Source organism: Schistocerca serialis, chromosome 3 (genome assembly GCF_023864345.2).
Source record: "Schistocerca serialis cubense isolate TAMUIC-IGC-003099 chromosome 3, iqSchSeri2.2, whole genome shotgun sequence".
Lineage (NCBI taxonomy): Eukaryota > Metazoa > Arthropoda > Insecta > Orthoptera > Acrididae > Schistocerca > Schistocerca serialis.
In genome coordinates this window covers 294,261,237-294,276,318 of record NC_064640.1, presented here as the reverse complement: position 1 = coordinate 294,276,318, position 15,082 = coordinate 294,261,237, and positions in this window count along the sequence as shown.

Here is a 15,082-nt window from a genome sequence, read left to right as displayed (position 1 = left end):
GTCCCGAGTTCGAGTCTCGGTCGGGCACACAGTTTTAATCTGCCAGGAAGTTTCATATCAGCGCACACTCCGCTGCAGAGTGAAAATCTCATTCTGGAAATATCCCCCAGGCTGTGGCTAAGCCATGTCTCCGCAATATCCTTTCTTTCAGGAGTGCTAGTTCTGCAAGGTTCGCAGGAGAGCTTCTGTAAAGTTTGGAAGGTAGGAGACGAGGTACTGGCAGAAGTAAAGCTGTGAGTACCGGGCGTGAGTCGTGCTTCGGTAGCTCAGTTGGTAGAGCACTTGCCCGCGAAAGGCAAAGGTCCCGAGTTCGAGTCTCGGTCGGGCACACAGTTTTAATCTGCCAGGAAGTTTCATATCAGCGCACACTCCGCTGCAGAGTGAAAATCTCATTCTGGAAATATCCCCCAGGCTGTGGCTAAGCCATGTCTCCGCAATATCCTTTCTTTCAGGAGTGCTAGTTCTGCAAGGTTCGCAGGAGAGCTTCTGTAAAGTTTGGAAAGTAGGAGACGAGGTACTGGCAGAAGTAAAGCTGTGAGTACCGGGCGTGAGTCGTGCTTCGGTAGCTCAGTTGGTAGAGCACTTGCCCGCGAAAGGCAAAGGTCCCGAGTTCGAGTCTCGGTCGGGCACACAGTTTTAATCTGCCAGGAAGTTTCATATCAGCGCACACTCCGCTGCAGAGTGAAAATCTCATTCTGGAAATATCCCCCAGGCTGTGGCTAAGCCATGTCTCCGCAATATCCTTTCTTTCAGGAGTGCTAGTTCTGCAAGGTTCGCAGGAGAGCTTCTGTAAAGTTTGGAAGGTAGGAGACGAGGTACTGGCAGAAGTAAAGCTGTGAGTACCGGGCGTGAGTCGTGCTTCGGTAGCTCAGTTGGTAGAGCACTTGCCCGCGAAAGGCAAAGGTCCCGAGTTCGAGTCTCGGTCGGGCACACAGTTTTAATCTGCCAGGAAGTTTCATATCAGCGCACACTCCGCTGCAGAGTGAAAATCTCATTCTGGAAACATCCCCCAGGCTGTGGCTAAGCCATGTCTCCGCAATATCCTTTCTTTCAGGAGTGCTTGTTCTGCAAGGTTCGCAGGAGAGCTTCTGTAAAGTTTGGAAGGTAGGAGACGAGGTACTGGCAGAAGTAAAGCTGTGAGTACCGGGCGTGAGTCGTGCTTCGGTAGCTCAGTTGGTAGAGCACTTGCCCGCGAAAGGCAAAGGTCCCGAGTTCGAGTCTCGGTCGGGCACACAGTTTTAATCTGCCAGGAAGTTTCATATCAGCGCACACTCCGCTGCAGAGTGAAAATTTCATTCTGGAAATATCCCCCAGGCTGTGGCTAAGCCATGTCTCCGCAATATCCTTTCTTTCAGGAGTGCTAGTTCTGCAAGGTTCGCAGGAGAGCTTCTGTAAAGTTTGGAAGGTAGGAGACGAGGTACTGGCAGAAGTAAAGCTGTGAGTACCGGGCGTGAGTCGTGCTTCGGTAGCTCAGTTGGTAGAGCACTTGCCCGCGAAAGGCAAAGGTCCCGAGTTCGAGTCTCGGTCGGGCACACAGTTTTAATCTGCCAGGAAGTTTCATATCAGCGCACACTCCGCTGCAGAGTGAAAATCTCATTCTGGAAACATCCCCCAGGCTGTGGCTAAGCCATGTCTCCGCAATATCCTTTCTTTCAGGAGTGCTTGTTCTGCAAGGTTCGCAGGAGAGCTTCTGTAAAGTTTGGAAGGTAGGAGACGAGGTACTGGCAGAAGTAAAGCTGTGAGTACCGGGCGTGAGTCGTGCTTCGGTAGCTCAGTTGGTAAGCACTTGCCCGCGAAAGGCAAAGGTCCCGAGTTCGAGTCTCGGTCGGGCACACAGTTTTAATCTGCCAGGAAGTTTCATATCAGCGCACACTCCGCTGCAGAGTGAAAATCTCATTCTGGAAACATCCCCCAGGCTGTGGCTAAGCCATGTCTCCACAATATCCTTTCTTTCAGGAGTGCTAGTTCTGCAAGGTTCGCAGGAGAGCTTCTGTAAAGTTTGGAAGGTAGGAGACGAGGTACTGGCAGAAGTAAAGCTGTGAGTACCGGACGTGAGTCATGCTTCGGTAGCTCAGTTGGTAGAGCACTTGCCCGCGAAAGGCAAAGGTCCCGAGTTCGAGTCTCGGTCGGGCACACAGTTTTAATCTGCCAGGAAGTTTCATATCAGCGCACACTCCGCTGCAGAGTGAAAATCTCATTCTGGAAACATCCCCCAGGCTGTGGCTAAGCCATGTCTCCGCAATATCCTTTCTTTCAGGAGTGCTAGTTCTGCAAGGTTCGCAGGAGAGCTTCTGTAAAGTTTGGAAGGTAGGAGACGAGGTACTGGCAGAAGTAAAGCTGTGAGTACCGGGCGTGAGTCGTGCTTCGGTAGCTCAGTTGGTAGAGCACTTGCCCGCGAAAGGCAAAGGTCCCGAGTTCGAGTCTCGGTCGGGCACACAGTTTTAATCTGCCAGGAAGTTTCATATCAGCGCACACTCCGCTGCAGAGTGAAAATCTCATTCTGGAAACATCCCCCAGGCTGTGGCTAAGCCATGTCTCCGCAATATCCTTTCTTTCAGGAGTGCTAGTTCTGCAAGGTTCGCAGGAGAGCTTCTGTAAAGTTTGGAAGGTAGGAGACGAGGTACTGGCAGAAGTAAAGCTGTGAGTACCGGGCGTGAGTCGTGCTTCGGTAGCTCAGTTGGTAGAGCACTTGCCCGCGAAAGGCAAAGGTCCCGAGTTCGAGTCTCGGTCGGGCACACAGTTTTAATCTGCCAGGAAGTTTCATATCAGCGCACACTCCGCTGCAGAGTGAAAATCTCATTCTGGAAACATCCCCCAGGCTGTGGCTAAGCCATGTCTCCGCAATATCCTTTCTTTCAGGAGTGCTAGTTCTGCAAGGTTCGCAGGAGAGCTTCTGTAAAGTTTGGAAGGTAGGAGACGAGGTACTGGCAGAAGTAAAGCTGTGAGTACCGGGCGTGAGTCGTGCTTCGGTAGCTCAGTTGGTAGAGCACTTGCCCGCGAAAGGCAAAGGTCCCGAGTTCGAGTCTCGGTCGGGCACACAGTTTTAATCTGCCAGGAAGTTTCATATCAGCGCACACTCCGCTGCAGAGTGAAATTCTCATTCTGGAAACATCCCCCAGGCTGTGGCTAAGCCATGTCTCCGCAATATCCTTTCTTTCAGGAGTGCTAGTTCTGCAAGGTTCGCAGGAGAGCTTCTGTAAAGTTTGGAAGGTAGGAGACGAGGTACTGGCAGAAGTAAAGCTGTGAGTACCGGGCGTGAGTCGTGCTTCGGTAGCTCAGTTGGTAGAGCACTTGCCCGCGAAAGGCAAAGGTCCCGAGTTCGAGTCTCGGTCGGGCACACAGTTTTAATCTGCCAGGAAGTTTCATATCAGCGCACACTCCGCTGCAGAGTGAAAATCTCATTCTGGAAACATCCCCCAGGCTGTGGCTAAGCCATGTCTCCGCAATATCCTTTCTTTCAGGAGTGCTTGTTCTGCAAGGTTCGCAGGAGAGCTTCTGTAAAGTTTGGAAGGTAGGAGACGAGGTACTGGCAGAAGTAAAGCTGTGAGTACCGGGCGTGAGTCGTGCTTCGGTAGCTCAGTTGGTAGAGCACTTGCCCGCGAAAGGCAAAGGTCCCGAGTTCGAGTCTCGGTCGGGCACACAGTTTTAATCTGCCAGGAAGTTTCATATCAGCACACACTCCGCTGCAGAGTGAAAATCTCATTCTGGAAACATCCCCCAGGCTGTGGCTAAGCCATGTCTCCGCAATATCCTTTCTTTCAGGAGTGCTAGTTCTGCAAGGTTCGCAGGAGAGCTTCTGTAAAGTTTGGAAGGTAGGAGACGAGGTACTGGCAGAAGTAAAGCTGTGAGTACCGGGCGTGAGTCGTGCTTCGGTAGCTCAGTTGGTAGAGCACTTGCCCACGAAAGGCAAAGGTCCCGAGTTCGAGTCTCGGTCGGGCACACAGTTTTAATCTGCCAGGAAGTTTCATATCAGCGCACACTCCGCTGCAGAGTGAAAATCTCATTCTGGAAACATCCCCCAGGCTGTGGCTAAGCCATGTCTCCACAATATCCTTTCTTTCAGGAGTGCTAGTTCTGCAAGGTTCGCAGGAGAGCTTCTGTAAAGTTTGGAAGGTAGGAGACGAGATACTGGCAGAAGTAAAGCTGTGAGTACCGGGCGTGAGTCGTGCTTCGGTAGCTCAGTTGGTAGAGCACTTGCCCGCGAAAGGCAAAGGTCCCGAGTTCGAGTCTCGGTCGGGCACACAGTTTTAATCTGCCAGGAAGTTTCATATCAGCGCACACTCCGCTGCAGAGTGAAAATCTCATTCTGGAATTCCAAAGTAATTAACATTTTTGTCAAAAGTATTGTTTGCATAACGATATTTGTTAATTTTGTCATTTAAACAAATAATTCGGCTTAGCCCTCGTAGTAGAAACAGCTGTTAAAAAGACGCAATTTTTTGATGTATTCAGTTAATTTAATGAGTTAAGTTTCAATTGTAATTTCTGTAAATTAAACATTAAACAATGTGTAGTTTCAGTGCCTATTATTGTGAGGATGTATAAGGGCCCAATTTTTGATCCCGAAACAGTCAGTCCATGGCTGAGTTTCAGACAAGAAACCTGTCTTGGTTAGAACAACAACACTGCATCAACTTAACTGTGAAATAAGTGTAATACAATTAGGCCATGTGTTAAAACAATGACAGTGTCTGTTCAATTTATTTCAAAGACTGTGAAATATGTGGTTAGGCTTTTACTGCTCATAGATGTTCAACAGTAAACTATTGTAGCAGAGTGTGAATGTTTGCCTGCAACCTATTAATGAGGCTTATCAAAAGTTAAAAATAGTGAACTGGCCATATATCTATGTATTATTGGGGGGTTGTCAACATTGAAAGTAAAGAACCATGAAACGCAAATGTGCACCTGCGAGCTACATCATTTAAAGTAGTCAGTGTTGAACTTCCACACCCATTTTTTTCAGCCAGTGTAGCAGCGTAGTATGTCGACACCGAGGACAATCAATGAGGAGATAAAGCAGGTGAACGTCGCATCTGGCCACCTCTCCCCTTCTGTAAGTACCAATATATACCCTCTTTCAGAAAAAACCTTTTTGGGTTTCAGGCTTTTGACGGTTAACCTTTTGTTGTTCCTTTGACCACCTTAATTTAGGTGCCTGCTCCCTCACCTTTCATGCCTCTTGTACAGTATGTGTCTTGTGCCAGTATGATTTAATTCCTGGTTGAATAATCAACTTTTCATCTCTGGTTCATTCTGACTGAATAAAGTGTTTAATCTTAGATAACACAGACTCCTTTGGCACTAACTTTGCAATTAAATTAGAATTCAGTGGGAAATTTTCCGCAGTGTCTTGATCGAGTAAGTCTAATGTGAAACACATATCAGATGAAGAATAATAATTTTTTCCTGTCCTGTTGGCAGTCATGATAGCAAATCTGCATTCACGTGTTGGGCTGTGGACCTGAAAATTATTTCATTGTCATAATTTGACAGAAGTAGTGCCTAACACTGCAGTCATTAAACTGTCCTGGATGTAACAATATTAGCTGGTCCAAATATATTCATTAAAGGCTTGTGATCCATAAGGAGAATGAATTTTCAGCCATAAATGTATCAATGAAACTTTTTAACAGCAAAGATGATTGTAAGAGCTTTCATCTCAAGATGAATGTAGTTCTCTTTTGCGACTGTCAATATTTTTGTTGTGAATACTATCAGCTGTTTAAATCCATGTTGTTTAGGTGACAAAACTGTGATATTTCCAAATTCAAATGCATCTGCTGCAATTATTAACATCTACATCTACATCTACATCCATACTCTGCAAGACACCTGATGGTGTGTGGCGGAGGGTACCTTGAGTACCTCTATCGGTTCTCCCTTCTATTCCAATCTCGTATTGTTCGTGGAAAGGAGGACTGTCGGTATGCCTCTGTGTGGGCTCTAATCTCTCTGATTTTATCCTCATGGTCTCTTCGCAAGACATACGTAGGAGGGAGCAATATACTGCTTGACTCTTCGGTGAAGGTATGTTCTCGAAACTTCAACAAAAGCCCGTACTGAGCTACTGAGCATCTCTCCTGCAGAGTCGTCCACTGGAGTTTATCTATAATCTCCGTACCACTTTCGCGATTACTATATGATTCTGTAACGAAGCGTGCTGCTCTCCATTGGATCTTCTCAATCTCTTCTATCAACCCTATCCGGTATGGATCCCACACTGCTGAGCAGTATTCAAGCAGTGGGTGAACAAGCATACTGTAACCTACTTCCTTTGTTTTCGGATTGCATTTCCTTAGAATTCTTCCAATGAATCTCAGTATGGCATCTGCTTTACCGACGATCAACTTTATGTGATCATTCCATTTTAAATCACTCCTAATGCGCACTCCCAGATAATTTGTGGAATTAACTGCTTCCAGTTGCTGACCTGCTATATTGTAGCTAAATGATAAGGGATCTTTCTTTCTTTGTATTCGCAGCACAGTACACTTGTCTACATTGAGATTCAATTGCCATTCCCTGCACCATGCGTCAATTCGCTGCAGATCCTCCTGCATTTCAGTACAATTTTCCATTGTTACAACCTCTCGATATACCACAGCATCATCCACAAAAAGCCTCAGTGAACTTCCGATGTCATCCACAAGGTCATTTATGTATATTGTGAATAGCAACGGTCCTAGGACACTCTCCTGCGGCACACCTGAAATCACTCTTACTTCAAAAGACTTCTCTCCATTGAGAATGACATGCTGCGTTCTAGTATCTAGGAACTCTTCAACCCAATCACACAATTGGTCTGATAGTCCATATGCTCTTACTTTGTTCATTAAACGACTGTGGGGAACTATATCGAACGCCTTGCGGAAGTCAAGAAACACGGCATCAACCTGTGAACCCATGTCTATGGCCCTCTGAGTCTCGTGGACGACTAGCGCAAGCTGGGTTTCACACGACCGCCTTTTTCGAAACCCGTGCAGATTCCTACAGAGTAGATTTCTAGTGTCCAGAAAAGTCATTATACTCGAACATAATATGTGTTCCAAAACTCAACAACTGATCGACGTTAGAGATATAGGTCTACAGTTCTGCACATCTGTTCGACGTCCCTTCTTGAAAACGGGGATGACCTGTGCCCTTTTCCAATCCTTTGGAAGGCTACGCTCTTCTAGAGACCTATGGTACACCGCTGCAAGACGGGGGGCAAGTTCCTTCGCGTACTCTGTGTAAAATCGAAATGGTATCCCATCAGGTCCAGTGTTCTTTCCTCTTTTGAGTGATTTTAATTGTTTCTCTATCCCTCTGTCATCTATTTCGATATCTACCATTTTGTCATCTGTGCGACAATCTAGAGAAGGAACTACAGTGCAGTCTTCCTCTGTGAAACAGCTTTGGAAAAAGACATTTTGTATTTCGACCTTTAGTCTGTCATCCTCTGTTTCAGTACCATTTTGGTCACAGAGTGTCTGGACATTTTGTTTTGATCCACCTACCGCTTTCACATAAGACCAAAATTTCTTAGGATTTTCTGCTAAGTCAGTACATAGAACTTTACTTTCGAATTCATTTAACGCCTCTCGCATAGCCCTCCTCACGCTACATTTCACTTCGCGTAATTTTTGTTTGTCTGCAAGGCTTTGGCTATGTTTATGTTTACTGTGAAGTTCCCTTTGCTTCCGCAGCAGTTTTCTAACTCGGTTGTTGTACTACAATGACTGGCATTCTTCACTACTGGTAATGGATTTTATAACACCATTTTGTTCTAGGTAATCTAGTGCCTATTTCACTTTATCCTTTAATGCAAAGGGAATATTGGGTGCTACGCAGAATTTTGGCACTATATTTGGCTTCAACATTATGTGTGCCTTGTGGTTTTGAATGCTACTTGTTGCTTCTGAAAAATGTACCACTATATTCACTCCTTCATGAATCTTGAAGCCTAGGGTACTGAAGAGACACAAGCCCAACAAATTTGTTGCTTCATTAGAACTGATAACTTGGTAAATTGCTTGTAAGCAACATCTGTTATAAACTGATCTTTGACTGTAAATAAATAGTGAACTCTGAAATTCACGTAATTGCAGTGACCCTAATTTCTTGTATGCCTGTAAATTAATTAAAGAAATTGATGCTGCTGTGTCAATTTGAAATTTCACTGGCACTTTATTCACTATGAGTGTCACAGATGAAGCCTTGTCATTGACTGAAAAGACATCATTCACTTTGCTTCTTGTCTGCATAATTTTATTGATTTACTCATTTTAATTGTGAACATCATTTGAATTTTTATTACAAATCTACTTCTGTGTTCCTGAGTGTCTTATTACATTACCTGATGTGCTTTGTGCTGCACGCTACAGATCTGTGACCGGACTTTGTGCAGTAACTTCCTTCCTTCGAAAGAAACAATCTTAGTCCTTTTTGTTAACTCCACAGCATACACAAGATCTTAATTTTCCTTTAGTGAATCTCTTTACAAACTGTTGGTTAAAACTGCTGCCCAGCGGCATACACTGATAGCCATGCCACTGGCTTGGCTGTGCAGGATGGTTACCAGCACACATCGTGAATACAGAAGTTTCTCCAGACTGAAGTGCCTCTGCAGTTACAGGTGTTTGCTCATGTACCTAGATTAATGGCTAACTGTTTTGCAATTATGTATTAGTTAAACTAAGCAGGTGTATCTTCAATTTTTTTCTCAGGCAAGTGCATGATAAACATGTCTTGGAGTACCTGGTTGCTGCTACATGTACTTGTGACTCAAAAATATGATTCTGACTCATGTTTAATTTCTGAATATGAAAGTGTCATCAGATCTATTTCAGGACACAATTTTTGGACTAACTTCAACACCATAAGCCCAGCATCTGCAATATGAAAAGCTTTGCCTTCAACATCGCCCAGTACTTGGTGCTGATGAAATGCTGTTCTAGTCATGAAATGTAGTTAGGCCGAATGCCAGAAATGGTGGTCGCAGCATCTTAAAATTTTCTTGAAGAGTTTCCCTTTTTGCTTCATGTTTCACCAAACTTGCCACTAGTAGTTCCGATATAGTGGATAGGTGTTGGAGAAGCAGCAGCAATGACTGCAAGATCTCTGTTTGAGTCATTTCTGGAAAATACATATAAGACAGTATTCTACAGTCTTATAAATATTCCAGAAAATGAAACTGGGTTAGCAGTTCACAAACAATAAAGGCTCAGTTCAAATATGCCACACTATTCTAATGTGCTGCCACAAAAATTGATCATAGGCACTTGACAAATATGTAGCTTGTCTTTTGGTAGTCACCAGTTTTATGTATTGGTAATTATCTCTTAGAAATCCTTAGACCCATTTATCTTCATCAACAGTTGTAATGTTTTATCCACCAAAACAAGTCAGGTGCCAATGTAAAGAGTAGCAACAAGCAAACCCCTACCACAGAAAGTACTTTAGCACTTGGCATTTACTGTCCAACACTCATTCACTGACAGCAGCTGTGTTGTCATGGCACCAACTGGAACTGGTTGGTGGCTGATGAATGATTGTAAGTAATGATCTGGTAAAGTGCGGCTGTGCATTTGATGTCGTACTCTCCTCTCCACTGCCAATAAAACATTTTACAAACTGGTTGTTGTGTCATTGTGGAGCTGACATGCCCTGCATTTTCTGCCTGGTGTGGTGCTGTAATGGTTGCACATGCACATTCTATACCACAACACTGGCAGTCATATCTTCCACATACTTAGCTGCACTTTCTGGAACATTGGCATCTGCATTAGTTCTACTATGATTATCCTGTATGGGATGTAGAGGATTTTGTAAGCGTTGTATACTGGCATATTTATCTGTTTCATATCATTGGACAAGGTTAACAACTCTTGTCTGTTGTCATCTACCATTTGTGATTTCTTAAAAGTTCATGTAGGTGTTGATTTTTTAAAATTTTTATATGTATTGACAGGTTCCACAATTCTGATATAGGCATCACATTTCAAAATTATGTCTTAGGCTGTTCCCGTATGATCATTCACAGATATCTCCATATTTAATCTGTACAGGTTAACTGAATATGGACCAAGTCTTGTTAAACAATGTACAAAGCCCTATCTGGGGTTTATACAGCCAAGGACTACGCATTTATGAATATTTGGGAATGGTAGGGGTACTCTTCTGCTTATTTCACTGTTACCCCTATCTTTCTGCCATACGTTCAATTTCCAGTTCTGGGTTTGGGCCTTTGTTGCTATGTTTTTATCAAAAACCCATTTATGCTACCAGCTGGAGGCCATATAATATCTTACTGCCATGTCTACTGTGTAGATCCCACAGATCGCCTACAAAGCAATGATTAGTGTGGGGCCAAAGACTCCTGTGAGTCAGGGGAGCAATCCATCTGTACACATCACACGATTTGCCTGCTCCACATGCACAGACAATTGCTGCAAACTGTCTGAAGGCCATTAAATTAGTATAACAGTATGTCTTAATTGCCTGAATTGGTGGCTTGTAGTTAAGTGTGGATGTGCAGATTTATTTATGCGTAATGTTGCTCACTTTGTATGTGTTTGAATGTGTTGCACAAAATTATGCTTTTCATCTAGCTCGAGTTCAAGGTAACTGTTAACCTGGTAGTGGAAATGTTTGCTAATTTAACTGTAGGATTCCTGCATTATAAAAACAGGCATTTTAAAGTGAGATGACATGAGTCTTGCCCATGTACTTTTACTTGGATGGTACAACCTAGAAGTGGTTTGAAAATGAGAAATGAAGATACGCTCAAGAGCTGGGACAAATTTCAGGCAGAAAGTAATACTGCATTTGTTGAGAACCAACAGCAAGTCAGCATAACCAACAAAAGTGCCCAAGAGGTGAGATGACACAGTTATAGACAAGGAGTGTTTTGGTACTATATCACACAGGGAGTCTGAATACAATGGAAGATGACAAATTTCCACTCCAAATGAAGGTCATAGGACAAGCCACTTATCATGCTTATTTTTAGGGAGTCACCAAGAAAATGTACCAGAAAAGAGTACACTGAAAGACATTTAAAAAACTTCTGAATGTTATACCAATGGCAGTCATGGAAGACCATCAGAACCTTGCATCACTAATGTGGCAAGTAGAAGCAGGTGAAATATACTAGTTTATGAAGACTGTTAATGCTGAAACAAAACAACCAGATATAGCAAAACTGAATGTTGAATCCAGCCAGGAGGAAGTGGAATTTCTAATTCAAGATCATTCACACTAACGTCTTCAAGGCAGGGCAACATTAAGGAATGGAGCTGGAAATCCCAAACTTATCCCCCACCTGTCAGGCAGCATAAAAGGTTCTCAATGACATAGTTACTACTAGTTTCCTCATAAATTTATCTTTAATCAGAAAAATGACAGTTAGAAAACAGAGAACAACATGCTAGTATGATTCTGTTGTGGAGGATCAGGGCATGTTGTAGATTACTGAAAATAAACGAAGTGTTTGACATCTATTATGCTGCAAGATGTCAAATAACTGGACAATTCTGTGCACACCACTAAATTCCACATGACTACAGTTATTTTGTGGAATGAAGGCCATTGCTGTGCTCTGGTCAAGGTTGCTCTCCCAACACAGAAATTTCCAGGCACTCACCAAAATCTGGAAAACTAGGTGATGAAACTATCTAGAGGGTTTACAAACTTTCCTCCTACTTACAGTCCCTTGAGAGCCAGTTCATGATCTGTTAGTACGAATTTAGAAGTAATGCGGAAAATTCAGCCCTCCTCAAATATGAAGTTCTGTACAGAATTCCTGAATCTCTACTGTGTGGCTGTCTATGGGCACAAATAAAAAATGGATATTCCCTGAGGATATGATTTTCTTTATAGCTTATGGATGAGACATATTCAAGTATGGGCATCTGCTGAAATTTATGAATGAATTGGTCAGTTTGAGAAGTCTAAACCACAATAACTAAATTTTATGTGGCACAAAAACTTAATATATCCCAGAAAGATGATGGTTATTCACTCACTTCTAGGAGTATATGACAATTCTGGAACAAATAAACACACTATTCTGGATCCAGGGGGCTAGTGTCCATTTTATCCCCCCCCCCCTTTTTTGTAGACACCTATATATCCAAGTGGTGTCATATGCTGTCTGGGTGGAAAAGAAAGCAGCTCATGTAACTATTTCCAGAATGGTTAGACTGCCAACCAGGAAATGATACTAATTTGAACCCACAACACAAACAGGATGGTGAGTAATAATGTGTTCTATGCACATGATAATGACTACAAGTTGATAACAGGTAAATTTGGTGACATCCTTTCTTCATTTAAAGAGTGGGATCATAATAGCCTCTCTTCTTCGAGTCAAGTTGTGCCATAAATTTCTTTTTTCTCCAGTTCTGTGTAGTAGCTCCTCATTTGTTATTCAATCTACCCACTAATCTTCAGCATTATCCTAATTTAAAAAGCTTCTATTCTCTTCTTATCTGAATTGTCTATCATCACTGTTTCTCTTCCACACAAGGCTACACTACAGACAAATACTTCCAGAGAAGACCTGCAACACTTAAACTGATATTAGATGTTAACAAGATGTTCTTTTTCAGAAATACTTTTCATGATATTACCAGAATTCATATTATAACTGAAAAAGAGACAGGATGAAAAAAGTACATAAACTTTTTATTATTTCAAAAGTAATCACCTTAATTATTAGTTCATTTACCCCACTATGAGGCAAGTTGGTCAATGCCTTCATGGAAAAATGTTTGTGGTTGTCTATAGAACCATGATTGTACTCAGGTGTCCACCTCTTTGTCCCTTTGTCCAAAGCAAATCGACGGCCTTAAAAGTCTTTCTCCAGGACTCCAAAAATATGGGAATAGCATGGGAGGATATCGGGACTGTACAAAGAGTATGTAAGTGGTTCCCAGTGAAACTGCTGTAGCACAGTTGAAACAACCTTGGCAACATGTGGGCGGGCATTAACTGCAACAGAATGATTCTGTCCATCAACATTCCTGGGCATGAAGGATAATGCCTGCCCACATGTTGCCAAGGCTGTTTCGAGTACACTGAATTAGTTTTGCTGTAAAGCCCTTACACAACCTCCATACAGGTCATTCCATGTCAAATCACGTAATTTCAGAAAATTTTCCTGCTTGACCATCACAGATTTTGATGACATTTTATGTGAACATTCACACATATCATCAATGAATATTGATAAAGTTTAACATTCATCAAAGCAGTACTGGATGAGATATAGTCATTTGTTTGGCTCCATGCATGGTTTGGCACAGAGCGAGTGTGAATTTCTGGCGATTTTTGAGCTGTTATATCTCAGGCAACAGGTTGCTGAAAGAAATGAAATTTGTCTATCTTGTACAGCTTTGTGTGTTTACACAAAAACGCCAAAAAAAGGTCAAAGTTTGGCTTCTTATATCTCAGAAACTAAAGGCCAGTTCTCACTGGTCTGCATGTCATGTCATGTTCTGTCCCATCAAAACATTCTGCAATGTGTTTCAAATGGCATCCACACTGGCTGTCCCGTCTCATCACAGCACCGTCAAAGTTTCTCAGCAAGAAAGTTTCAGCAGCTGATTACATGAACCCCAAGCTCATTTTCTCCCAATACACAGACATGGGCAGATTTCCATAAATAGTTTTGTTGTGGTTTTGTGTTGAAATTTATAATAATTGACGAAAGATTGATGGAAGCAGTGAGGCAGCAGTCTGAATTTTATGACGTAAGTGTACTAAATTACTTGCTTCTACTTTCTACATACCAATATGGTATTCAATATTTTACAATGAAATACATGCAATGTGGCTGCAACTGCTGTTGGCAGAATCAGATTGATTAGTAGGTGGAATTTATTTGTATATTGCCAGACATTTGTATTGTTTCGTAAATAAATGTACTGAAACCTTCAGACACTACATTCTCTTTGTTTAAATGTATGTTTGTGGCAGGTTTAATTATTGTTAAGTAGCTCTCTGGATTGCGTGTGAAACAGCTTTGCAGGCAACAGTGGTCAATATTTATGTGGTCTCACTAGCTGACCCCAGAACAAATACGGCACTTGAACTATTAAAAGCAAATACAAGACACAAAGAAAACCTAGAAATCTCAAAGGGAAAGGTATTGAGGTTGGTATGACTATTGCACAATAATTTGCACTGGCCTAGCAATGAAACTTAAACCTTAAACCAACCAGTTTTTCACCAAATGTGATGGCAACTTGTAATACTATATTTCTTTTAGTAATTCTGATATAACAAATGAAAAAACTGATGCTTTGACTTTCTAAAATATACAATGAAGTTTCCTCTTCCTCAAGCCCCTTGTATAGTGTGTGAAATTCCCTTCCTGTACCACGTAATTTCATTTTTCTGACCCACACTCTTTTTTTTGTGTTGTTTTTCACTTGTCTCCCTCATCTAATATACAAGCTATCCCTAAAAGCTGAAAACCATTTGGTTACAATAAATATCGACTCACATATTGACATACCACTTCACTCATAAGAATAGATGAAAATCATCTTGCGAAGACTGTAATTTCCACGGAAAAAAGAGTTGAGGACAGCCAGGCGAGTTGAGATCACATGATTTGAACTGACTTGATGTGCTGCGACGTGATGGCCACTGTGAATACACCTGGATGTGATGGTCCCATGACGTGATGGTGTGAATTGGTTTTATAGGAATGACAAATGTGAAACTTTGCTTGTAATAACGTAACAACACAAGGTTCACAAATATAAAGTTTCATTTAGATACCACTACTCAATACTGCATAAATTAAGTGCAAAATTGAAGATTTTGTAAAAAGGTCAAAATGCGGTATTTTCGATCTGCGTCTGCAAAAAACTGTGGTCTATAAAACTCTCCAAACTGTGATCTTTAGAAAGACCATGGTTTGAACTGTAAAGCAATGTGCATTTAAGTGTCAAACGCTGGCTAGTGATGCTACATACAAGGTGAAAATTATTGCACTATATGAAATAAAATCATCATAACTTCTGATAGGTTTGTGTTAGGATGTTCAGACTGCACAGTTGGTTGCTGGGCATGATGGGAATTGCTATGC